The sequence below is a fragment of the Diabrotica virgifera genome, chromosome 10 (assembly GCF_917563875.1).
Source record: "Diabrotica virgifera virgifera chromosome 10, PGI_DIABVI_V3a".
In the NCBI taxonomy this organism is placed as follows: domain Eukaryota; kingdom Metazoa; phylum Arthropoda; class Insecta; order Coleoptera; family Chrysomelidae; genus Diabrotica; species Diabrotica virgifera.
This window is the reverse complement of record NC_065452.1, coordinates 14,592,388-14,604,570: the sequence shown is the minus strand read 5'-3', so window position 1 is coordinate 14,604,570 and position 12,183 is coordinate 14,592,388. Positions and strand designations below refer to the sequence as shown.

Genomic DNA, 12,183 nt, shown 5'->3' with positions numbered 1-12,183 from the left:
AGTTGAGACAAACAGTCCGTATAATGCACAAAAATTTTAAGACGATTCGTCAATTAGTTTAAATTTTATTCAATTTGTTTATCCCAATGAGCTTTTTTTTCGCAATATTGTTGTTCAGAAAATAGTAACGTAATAGCAATTACGTGAAAACCATATGAAATAGGAGGAGTCATGTTTTCAAAGTATTTTAAAAAAATCATTAAAAAGTCATTTTTATCATTCCGAAAACATTTTACTAAAGTCGGGTCATTTTTAGTTCATAAACAATTTGAATAACTTTGTTAATATTGACTGTAGATTAAAACTACTTTGGGATTTGAAAAGCTGGTATTTTTATACGAATTTTCAAAAAAACACTTTTTGCCTAGGTTAATTACAGTCAAAGTTAGCCACTTTTTTTATTTAATTGACAGCTACTTTGTTTATAACAATTAAGCAACTCAACTAGCGCCATTTCGAAGTTGAAGGTATATAGTTTATGTGTAAAAGTTTGAGTAAACTTTAAACTTCAACCGAGTGGTTAATAAAGCTTTAAAAATAACGTTCTAATGAAATCGATTTGTGGTCGGTGGAAATGAATATTAAAATCCGTGCACTTAAAAAATGAAACTGATTCTTCAAACATATGCTGCGATTAATATCTCCAGAGTTTGTTGATGGATTTTGATCATAATTTTTTTAAATTGTATGTACTCGTAGTCTTGTAGAGTACGTTATGTACGTAAATCCCCACCTAACATTTCAAAATGTTAGGGGGAGTTCCCCTTATCACTCAGAGATATGAAAAATAGATTACGACCGATTCCTAGACCTACCGAATATACATATATAATTTCATAAAAATCGGTCAAGCGGTCTCGAGGAGTATGACAACTAACACTGTGACAGGAGAATTTTATAGATGTAAATACAGGGTGTCCAGAAACTCTACCGACAAACGAAGACAGGAGATTCCTCAGATAATTTTAAGACAATTTAACCCAATTCACCTAGTCCGAAAATGCTTCTTAAGGGAGCTAGAGCTCTTTGAAGATGGCGTCATGAAATTAGTTTTTCTTAAATACCTCCAGAACGCTTCTATTTAGAAAAACGAAAATTGGTATGCATATTTACTTTTTAGAGATGAATCGATTCCATCGATTGCAAATTTCTAGTACCGGTCATAGGCGTCCGTTTTGGGTAGAGCAATGGGTATTTTATCGCATAACTTTTTTGTCCTTAACTTTTGTGCATTTTTGACACCGGATTATTAAATTGTGAGGTATTCTAGTACTAAAAGGTACTCTTGCTTTAAGTCGGTAGGACACACCGTTTTCTAGAAAAATCGATTTGAAAGTTTCTCGTTTTTGGAATTTGGAAAAAAATTGAAAGAGCTTTTCAACAAAAAACGAAGTATTTTACCAACATAAAGTAAGAGTAACTTTTAGTACTCGAATACCTCAATTTAATAATCTAGTGTCAAAAATGCTCAAAAACTCAAGACAAAAAAGTTATGCTATAAAATAACTGTTGACCTACCCAAAACGGACGCCTATGACAAGTACTAGAAATTCGCAATTAATGAAATCGATTTATCTCTGGAATTTAAATAAATGTACCAGTTTTCGTCTTTCTAAACAGTTTTTTTTTGAATTTTTTTTTTTTAATTTAAGAAGCGAAAAATTTTTAAATCGATTTTTCTAGAAAACGGTGTATCCTACCGATTTAAAACAAGAGTACCTTTTAGTACTAGAATACTTCACAATTTCATAATCCACTATAGGAAATGCATAAAAGTTATGCGATAAAAAAGTTATGCGATAAAATAACCGTTGCCCTACCCAAAACGGGCGCCTATGATCGGTACTAGAAATTTGCAATGGATGGATTAGATTTATATCTTATAGATAAATACGCGTACCAATTTTTGTTTTTCTAAATAGAAGCGTTCTGGAGATATTTAAGAAAAACTAATTACAAGACGCCATCTTCAAAGAGCTCTAGCTCCCTTAGGAAGCATTTTCGGACTAAGTGAATTGGGTTAAATTATCTTAAAATTATCTGAAGAATCTCCTGTCTTCGTTTGTCGGTAGAGTTTCTGGACACTCTGTATATAGATGTGTATTAACAAATAGGGGTTGGTGATGGAAAAGTCTAAATTAAGGGTTGTATGTATTTTTTAAGCCTATATCATATAAAATTAAAATAGACAATTTTGTACAAAAAAATTAAAAAAAATGTCAGGGGGGCAACCCCCCTTATAACTTATGGGTATAAAAAATAAAATAAAACCTCTTCTTCTCCTATAGGCTATACTTTTAAAATTTCATAAAAATCGGCCAAGCCGTTTCGGAGTAGTATGGTAACTAACACTGTTACAGGAGAATTTAATCTGTATTGAAGTAACTGTGAATTAAATAATAAAAGTGGCTAACTTTGACCGTAATTAACATAGGCGAAAAGTTTTTTTTTGAAAATTTGTGTAAAAATACCAGCTTTTAAAATTTCAAGGTAAATTTACTCTACAGTCAATATTAACAAAGCTATTCAAATTGTTTTCAAGCCAAAAATGACTCTACTTTAGTAAAGTGTTTTCGTAGTGACAAAAATTACTTTTTAATGATTTTCTTCAATAATTTGAAAACAAGACTATTGTTCTTTCATGTGGTTTTCACAGAATTTCTATATAATTATTATTTTCTGAACAATAACATTACAAAAAAAGGTCTTTGGGATAAACAAATTAAATAAAATTTAAACTAATTGACGAATCGTCTTAAAATTTTTTTGTGCAGTATACGGACCCTTTGACTCAACTTTTTGTGAAATATAAAAGTCGTAAGGTCACTTTCGCGAAAGTTATAGCAAATTTTTTATTTTAGAAATTTTAGTTTTATTTTGCAATTTTCGAAGCAACAAATGATCGGACCAAAATTAAAAAACTGCCGTTTTAAACATTGGGTCATCTACTAAAAGAAGAATACTATAAATAAGATATTTAATGATTATATTTTTACCTGTAGCGATTTAAACGAAAAAACTGCCATTTTTGACCCTTATTTGTTAATAACTAAAATTCTCGTCCGAACTGTGACGGGCATTTTTGTATTTATAATGTATTAGGTATACAGTACCCAAAAAACCCATTTGCAACCTGGCTGCTCAAGTGTCCGGAACATGGTATATTTTTGCCTTATTTTCCTGGAGTAATGGAAGCAACGGCGTACGTAGCTGCCATTGACATAAAAAGGTAGAAAAGTTCACATCCTCTAATAGCCCGATCAGGGAACGCAAAATTTTACGATAACCTCCAAAAAAATAAAGGATGAAAATTTGGGAATAGGTAGTTGAAATCGTCTATTATTATATAAGAAAAAGTTTACAATTCTACATCCCCTCCATTTTACAAAAATTGGAAAATACGGGGTGAAAAATATTTTCTCGGGGTGAAAAAATATACGTTCAAAATAAGTCCGGAATTGGATAAAATGACTAATTCTAAGCAACTTTTGTTCTATAGAGTTTTTTTACTAAGTCAATACTTTTCGAGTTATTTGCGAGTGAATATGTGTTCATTTTTAACCAAAAAAATGTTTTTGTACGGTTTTTCGGAGATAACTCAAACAGTAAGTATTTTAGCGAAAAAAATATTCTTAGTAAAAATATAGCTTGTAAAAATTTTTAAAAAATGGTGTATGCGTGAGGTCTGCAGACCCAGTAAAAGCAGAGTTGCAGCTAATGAAATGTAGGTTCTTCTGCGTCAAATTCCAAATCGAATATTTCAATATGAAATAACCAAAAAACGGAGCACAAAGTGTTTAAAAAAAGGTTAATTTTTGTTTTTTAAAAAAACTTAAAAGTAAGTGAATTATGCTCAAAATATTGTTGGTCCCTTTTATTTTTTGGTAAAAAAAATGGCGAAAATCACCCCTTAATTAGCTTCTCAAATAAAATTAATCGTTACCGCTTTACAAGTTACTTTACTTATGTATTTTTTATATTATCTATAAGTTTCATTGGTTCAAAGTGCTCAGTTTTAAAAAAAAATTGGGTTTAAAATAAAACATTTTATTTTTTATTTTGAAAAAAATCGAAATTGTTTATGGAATTAACTTAAAAACAATTAGGAATACCAAAAATCTCAAAGAGTAATAAAATGTACGTTTTGCTTTTCTGAATATTTTTGATTTTTTGTTTTCTTGTTAGACAAAAATTGGTTATGCTATGGCTGTTCAAAATTGGCCTAAACTCGTGATTAGTTACTCGTTCAAGCCATTTTAACTACAGCTTTTTCAAAACGAAGCACTTTAAACCGATGATACTTACAGATCATATAAATAATACATAGACAAAGTAAATTGTGAAGTGGTAATGTTAAAATTTATATGTGATGCTAATTAGGGGGTGATTTTGGCGATTTTTTTACCAAAAAATAAAAGGGACCAACAATATTTTGAGCGTAATTCACTTACTTTTAATATAACAAGTTTTTTTAAAAAACAAAAATGAAGAGTACAGGGGAAAAACAAGGAATGTCACTTCTTCATGAATTTTGGCTTTTCTCACCATGTGGTAGCAAAAACTGAGTACTATCGACTAGACTATCGATTCAGAACAATAACCAGAAAGATCATTCTATATAAATTTTCTAAGAATTTGTATCCAGGCGAAGGACCAGGATTGTCCGTACGCCACTGAACAAAATAAGGAATGTTAGCAGTTTTTTGGTGCATTATTAAATTAATAAGTCAATATAGATTAAGATTATATAAAGATTATAGAATAATAATTGCTAGAATTCTGCTAAGAATCGCCTAAGTAGTTTTTAAATATCATAAGAATTAAACCTTTTTTGGTGTTTATCTCAATATGTATAAAATGTGACATTCCTTGTTTTTCCCCTGTACTCTTCAAATGAACCTTTTTTAAACACTTTGAAAAAGTTAAAATGAATTTTCCCCTAAGCCCAGCCGCACACCAAAGAAACATGAAACGTAAATTACGTTTCATGGAAATAAAACAGTGATAAACAAATAAACGTCCGCCCATTTATGAAATCCTCCGAAAATAAAAATGTGTCATGAGCATGAATCGTTTCATTGGTAGGCGGACTTTGAGATTTGTTTAGCAGTGTTTTAGGTTCATGAAACATGTTTTTCGTTTCATGTTTCATGTTTTTCGTTTCATGTTTCTTTGGTGTGCGGCTGGGCTTAAGGTGCTCCGTTTTTGGGTTATTTCACATTGAAATACTCGATTTGGAATTTGACGAAGAAGAACCTACTTTTCATTAGCTGTAACTCTGTTTCTACTGAGTCTACAGACCTCATGTATACACCATTTTTTTCAACTTTTTTATGGGCTATATTTTTGCTAAGAATAATTTTTTCGCTAAAATACTTACTTTTTGAGTTATCTCCGAAAAACCGTCCAAAAACATGTTTTATTTTGTTAAACATGAACATATTCACTCGCAAATAACTCGAAAAGTATTGACTTATGTAGTGAAAAACTCTATAGAAGAAAAGTTGTTTAGAATTAGTCATTTTATCCAATTCCGGTCTTATTTTGAATGTATTTTTTTCATCTTCGAGAGGGGGTATTCCCCTCCATTTTTATAAAATGGAGGGGATGTAGAATTGTAAACTTTTTCGTATATAATAATTGACAATTTCAACTACCTATTCCCAAATTTTCATCCTTCCTTTATTTTTTTTTGGGGTCAGATTGTTCTTTGATCGGGCTATAACAAGAGAATAACTTTACACAGCATGTCGAAGACGGATGGCAAACTGCTAGAATCGACCGAAGATAAACTGAAAGAATGGGAAAGCTATTTAAAAATTCTTTTTAACGGCATACGTGAAGAACCAAGAACATTGGACAACAACAACGAAGGACCAGCAATTCTGAAAACTGAAATTATAAATCCATTCATCATCATCAACCCGTACGCGTCCACTGCTTGACATAGGTCTCCCACAGCTCTTTCCATATGTCTCTGTTTAATGCCATTAATCAACGCAAACAAATAAGAGCCTAGGTCCAGATGGAATATACCAGAAACGTTAAAATGAATAAGAACAAATAAGAGCCTAGGTCCAGATGGAATATACCAGAAACGTTAAAATGAATCAGTGAAGAAAACATCGAAATATTTGTCCTTTTATTCAATCGCATTTATGATACAGGAAAAATACTCCAAGACTGGCTAGAATCAATATTTATCCCACTACCGAAAAAGCCAAACGCACAACATTGCAACGAGTTCCGTGTGATAAGCCTTATTAGTCATACAGTAAAAGTACTATTAACCCTTTCATTGCTGACGAAATATACCTAACGCGACCTAGGCCCTGATTCTAATTCAAATTTCGACTCAAAACAAGTCGCAATCAATATGGCAACGTTGAAATGCGACTGCGAGCCTTGTGGATTTTAGTTGAACTAACGAAATGAGGTCATAAAATAGCGATTATCGAAATTAATTGCGACTCCAAAAAAGTGGTTGATATTATAATTTCGAGTCGAAATTATTGTGACACGGACATGAATGAATGGCCGAAAGCGAGGTTAGGTTTAGTTTAGGAGATGTGTTTTGTTTGTTTCTTGCAAGGAAAACTAAAGCAAAAGGTATTAATATGGTTGGGTTTTATGGAAATTTGCTGGTTTTGGAGGAATTAGATAGAATAGTATTAAATTAGAAATATAATAATTGAGAATGTTCACAACGTGAAATATCAACTCAATGAAAGATGTAAGGTAATAATCTGGAAAAATTAGTATAAATAGAAACAGACTGTTTGACTTGTATACACTTCTATATAAATCAAAACAGGAACTGGTGTATGTTTTCAAACTGATAGTGTGTAAATAAATTTATTAAATCAGCTAAGTACTTTCAGCATTTTTAATGCCATCATCAGAGCTATCGTCTTATAATTTTAACTACCTCAAATGAAGAGAAAACTTCGAACAAACACATTCTAATTTTAAAAATTAAGACGATAGCTCTGATGATGGCATTAAAAAAGCTGAAAGTACTTAGCTGATTTAATAAATTTATTTACACACTATCAGTTTTTTGAAAACATACACCAGTTCCCGTTTTGATTTAAATTAGTATAAAACAAACAAAATTATGTAGGTACCAGCTATTTTATTGCTGGACATGCTGGAATCAAATCTTAAGATTTTATATATTTGTAATATAGCCATAAGTCCGCAGAAAGTGTGCTATTTGGTTCATAAACAATTAGCGCTCCGAAATCTTTTTTTCAATTATTGCTCTGTAACTGAGAAGATTTTAACGTTAAAGGTTTCTACATATTATCATGCACTCATCGTTTCTAGCACGTAGCGTTTAGTTTCCGAAAAATATTGATTTTAATGGTTTTAAATATGAACAATTCACACTGTCCGGAACGTATCCTATCAGACACCTCTTTGTAAGATCAGGTTTTTCGGAGACTACGCTACGTGCCGGAAACGATGAGTGCATGATAATATGTAGAAACCTTAAACCAAAAACACTCACATAAAAATTCACTGTAATTTAATTCTGCACATAGATATTGTTTTTCGATTTCCTTCGGCGGAAATTTTCCTCGGAAAATTCGGGTTTTCCAAACAAAATCTTTAATTTTCAACTAAAATTTTAGGGAAGTAATTATTTATCAATAATTAAATAACTTGGTGACGTAAATCTTTTTTGTTATGAGTGTCTTGAAGATATGAAAATTTGTATGTACAAAGAGGACCGGAATAAAAAGGTAATGGTTCAAAGATTGAAATCCTGTTGTTTATAACTCTGTCGCAAATGCCGGTCAAATGTGACCGGTTAAACCTGGAACCACTCAATTCGATTTTGTTTTTCTTCGAAGAAACCGCGCCCTTTTCAACAGCGTTAATTTAATTTAATTTAATCTGATATTTTCTGAGCGGTTACATTTGTTTATAAGCCAAAAAATTGATTCTTTATAACATTCCTGAGACCGCTCAAATAGTCCAATTTAAATTCTGTAAAGTACGTTGAATAGGACGGTATATGTAGTGCTTTTTATACGAAAATCATAGTTATTCTGGTGTATCATAATCTTTCTGGTTATTATTTAGACCGAAATTTTTTAATTAACATTTTCATTGTTGCTAAACTATTGGTTAGATTGTCGCCGGCCTCCTGATATACAGTATGTCCCTGTAAGTTGTATCCATATGGAAAACTTTTTTATTATTAATTTTACGAAAAAAAGTTATTCTTTATTAAAAGCTCTGCATGGTCCAAAACCTAAGATTTAACCATCAAATATAAAAAATTTTGAATATTATACGAGGTATGTCAAAAAGTTTGAATTCCACTCAAGAGTAAAGTAGCTTTATTTTTCGTAACATTGGAAATTGCTATTAGGAAAAGTTGTTTGGAATTAAAAATTATATTCTAATATGCAATTACATCCTTCTAATTGAAAAAAATTTTTTTGAGAAATTATGGATAACTATCATTTTTTCAGTTACATGAATTCTGATAACTCTTTTATTATTAATTTTACGAAAAAAAGTGATTCTTAATAAAAAGTTCTGGATAAAACTTAAAATACAACCATCTTATATCAAATTTTATCAATTTTATACGAGGTATGTCAAAAAAGATAAATTTCGATCAAAAGTAAAGTACCTTTATAGTTCAGAATATTTCAATTAGAAGGATGTAATTACATATTGAAACATAGTTTTTAATTCTAAATAACTTTTCATAATAACAATTTTCGATATTGTGAAAAATAAACTATTTTACTCTTGAGCGAAATTCATCTTTTTTGACAAACCTCGTATAAAATTGATAAAATTTGACAAAAGATGGTTGTATTTTAGATTTCAGACCATGCAGAACTTTTTACTAAGAATCACTTTTTTTCGTAAAATTAATAGTAAAAGAGTTATCTGAATTAAAATAACTGAAAATAATGTTAGTTATCCATAATTTTTCAAAAAAAAATTTCAATTAAAAGGATGTAATTGCATACTAGAATACAGTTTTTAATTCCAAACAACTTTTCATAATAGCAATTTTCAATATTGTGAAAAATAAAGCTAGTTTACTCTTGAGTGAAATTCAAACTTTTTGACATACCTCGTATAATATTCAAAAAATTTGATATTTGATGGTTAAATCCTAGGTTTTGGACCATGCAGAGCTTTTTATAAAGAATAACTTTTTTTCGTAAAATTAATAATAAAAAAGTTTTCCATATGGATACAACTTACAGGGACATACTGTATAATATACTATAAAAAATCTTTCATGCCACCACTTTATTGAATTATTGATAATTACTTTCCTAAAATTTTAATTGAAAATTGCAGATTTTTTTGGGAAATCTTTGATTTTCCGATTAAAATTTTTATTGAAGGAAATCGGAGTTATGTGCAGAACTAAATTGCGGTGAATTTTTATTTGCGTGTTTTTGATTTAAAGAAAAAATCTTAGGAGTTACAGAGCACTTATTGAAAAAAAAAAAGGGATTTAGGAGTGCTAATTTGTTTATAAATAAAATAACACACTTTCTGCGGACTTGCCATACCCCATATTACTAATATATATGCAATCTTAAGGTTCGATTTTAGCAATAAAATAGCTGGTAAATAACTTTTCCCAAAATGACATTTTTTCGATAATTTGCCCAGACTATCAACAAACGTTGCGGTGGAATAAATCCAATAAACAGGAGGACCAACCCAAATTCTGAGCAGTGTCAAAATGATAACGTTAATATCCCCAGTTGGAACTAATATCGAAATGAATAAGAATCGCTGTAAATTGCGACTGTCATGGCGAAGTCGAAATTAAATTATGACATCGAAATGAATTAGAATCAGGCCCCTGGGTGCTACCCGGATTTTTCGATGCATTTACATTTTAATCTAGTCGCAACATAGGGGGTCCCGTGACTTAAAGGTTTAAACTCACTAAGGTATTTTTTAAAAAGACCCTTTATTAACTTTTACAAATATACTTCACTTTGAATTGATTGAAAATAACTGAAATTAATTACAATGATATTACTTTTATATAAAATCAAAATGCTGAATATAAAAGATAAAACTGCTGATTGAGATCGCTGACCTCTGGGGTTATTGCACCATAATTTATCCATCCCCTTGAGAAGTTTTGTGAGGGGTGAACAAAACTGAAGGCATTGGTTCCGGATCGGCTGCATCCTCTGCTTCTTCGTCTTCTTTCATTTTCTTCTTTTTCCATAACTCGTAATTTGTAAACCAGGAGAATGATAAGGGTAATTGGCAGGAAATATATTGGTGGTGTCCACAGATGATAATGGTCCATTGTTGTTAGGGACCCGGGTTGGAGTCTTTCTTCTTCGGTTGAGAGTTTATGCAGTTCATCTAATTGGATTCTGTCTAACTTTAGAGGCTTCACTGTTGGATCTTCTCCTTGGAATTTAATTTTGATCTTTGGCAGGGTTAACGGTTCTTCTTTTATTGTTGCTTTGGAGTTGATGTAAACTTCGTTGTTGGTTCTGAACTCGCATCCTGGGGGTAGTTCTATCAGGAATGTTCCTTCTAGTACTTCAATTTTGGAAGTATAACAGTGGGTGGAAATTTTAGTAGCTTTTAGAAAAACAGCAATATAGTGGGCTTCAGATACTTCTTGGGTAATTGTGCTAATTGTGATCGGCACGTTTTGACATTGAGCGGCGTCGTTGGATAATTTTAGGATTTGATTTATGCAGTCATCGGTTTCTGTATTTTCTTGTGGGAACTTCTCTGGACAGATGAATTTCTTTGGTTCGCTTTTTCTGCATGGTAGGTCCATGTATTGGAAAAGTTCCGAATTAGAAACTAAATATGGCCCAGGTGGAATAATTATCTTTGCAATGAAGAATGGGGAAATGTAAGATAAAGACTAGAGAATGGTTGGAATAGTAACCATCTACTTTGACTATCTCGTAGTATCTCATCAGATCTTCTTCTTGGAGGTGTGTTAGCTGAGAAGCTGGATGATGTTCTAGCATACTATCTCGTAGTATCTCATCAGATCTTCTTCTTGGAGGTGTGGTAGCTGAGAAGCTGGATGATGTTCTAGCATCTTCTGGATAGTCCATCTGATTTCGTCTGGTTTTATAAGTCCATTGTGAAGAGTTTTGATTTTTGCAAACGTAATTGCTGTCTGTAGGTGATCTAATATTTGTATGATAGTTTGTAAGGCTAAATTCATCTGGTCTAAAACGTTTCGAACTTGCATGTAGTGGTTGAAATCAAAGACGAATTGGTTTAAATCTGTTCGGATTCTGTTGGTTTCTGCTGCTATTATCTCTTGATTGTGGGTTAGCAACGTTACTGTCTCGTTATAGTTGTTCATTATTTTCTTATTAAGGCTTAATTGGTTGTTGATGTTGTTAATAATATTCTGTTGATTAAGTTCAAGTGTCTGAATTGCAGCATCATATCTTACTGCATCTTCTTGATCTAAGTTTCCTGATATGGATTTTATAATACTTCCTAAGCCATTGATAAGACCTCTTTTATTTCTGGTTGCTGGATAGATTGAGTCGAGTTTCTCTTGGGCTGTTTTGAGGAGATATTGTAATGTTTGGTCGAAGTTCTGTAGACTTTCGAAGTACGGTTGGCTGAGTCCATTTTCTATAGCTGTGGTTGTAGTTTGATATTGAGATTCTAATGTTTCGATTTCTTGTGCTATTGGTTCTAATTGGAAATAGTGGATGAAATAGTGCATGAGTGCTAGTTTGGATTCTGGCTTCTCCGATCTTAACAGGAAGGATCCCTGGATTGTCTCGAAGGTCCTGGATCTTCACTTGTTGGGCTGTTACTGAGATACATCTGTAAAGTATTTTTGGGGTTAGTTTTCATTGGTGGTTGATGTTTAATGTTCTTCTTGTGCACCGTAGTATCTTGGGTATCAATAGGTTTGTTCGTAGTACGATCCAATCGATCAGCAACCGTTGCCAACCATCAGACGCATGCGCAGTTAACAGTTAGCGCTGCGCAGTTAACAGTTCGAGTTCGTAGACTACGAACGCGCTTGCGTCTGACGGTTGGCAACGGTTGCTGATCGTTCTACGAACAAACCTAATAGTGAGAGGATTGTTATTTTTGACTATTTTGGATGAAAATCTGGGGAGCAATTTTTTTCGTTTTACTGTTTTTCGAGTGTAGATTTTCGTGCTTGGT

At 31.8% G+C, this 12,183-nt stretch overlaps 1 protein-coding gene across 2 annotated transcripts in view; it reads left to right on the top strand.

Annotated features, from left to right (window-relative positions):
* Positions 1-12,183, top strand: part of LOC126878662 (COP9 signalosome complex subunit 2) — a 110,336-nt gene that overhangs the window by 69,431 nt on the left and 28,722 nt on the right. The gene's annotated exons all lie outside the window — the stretch shown is intronic.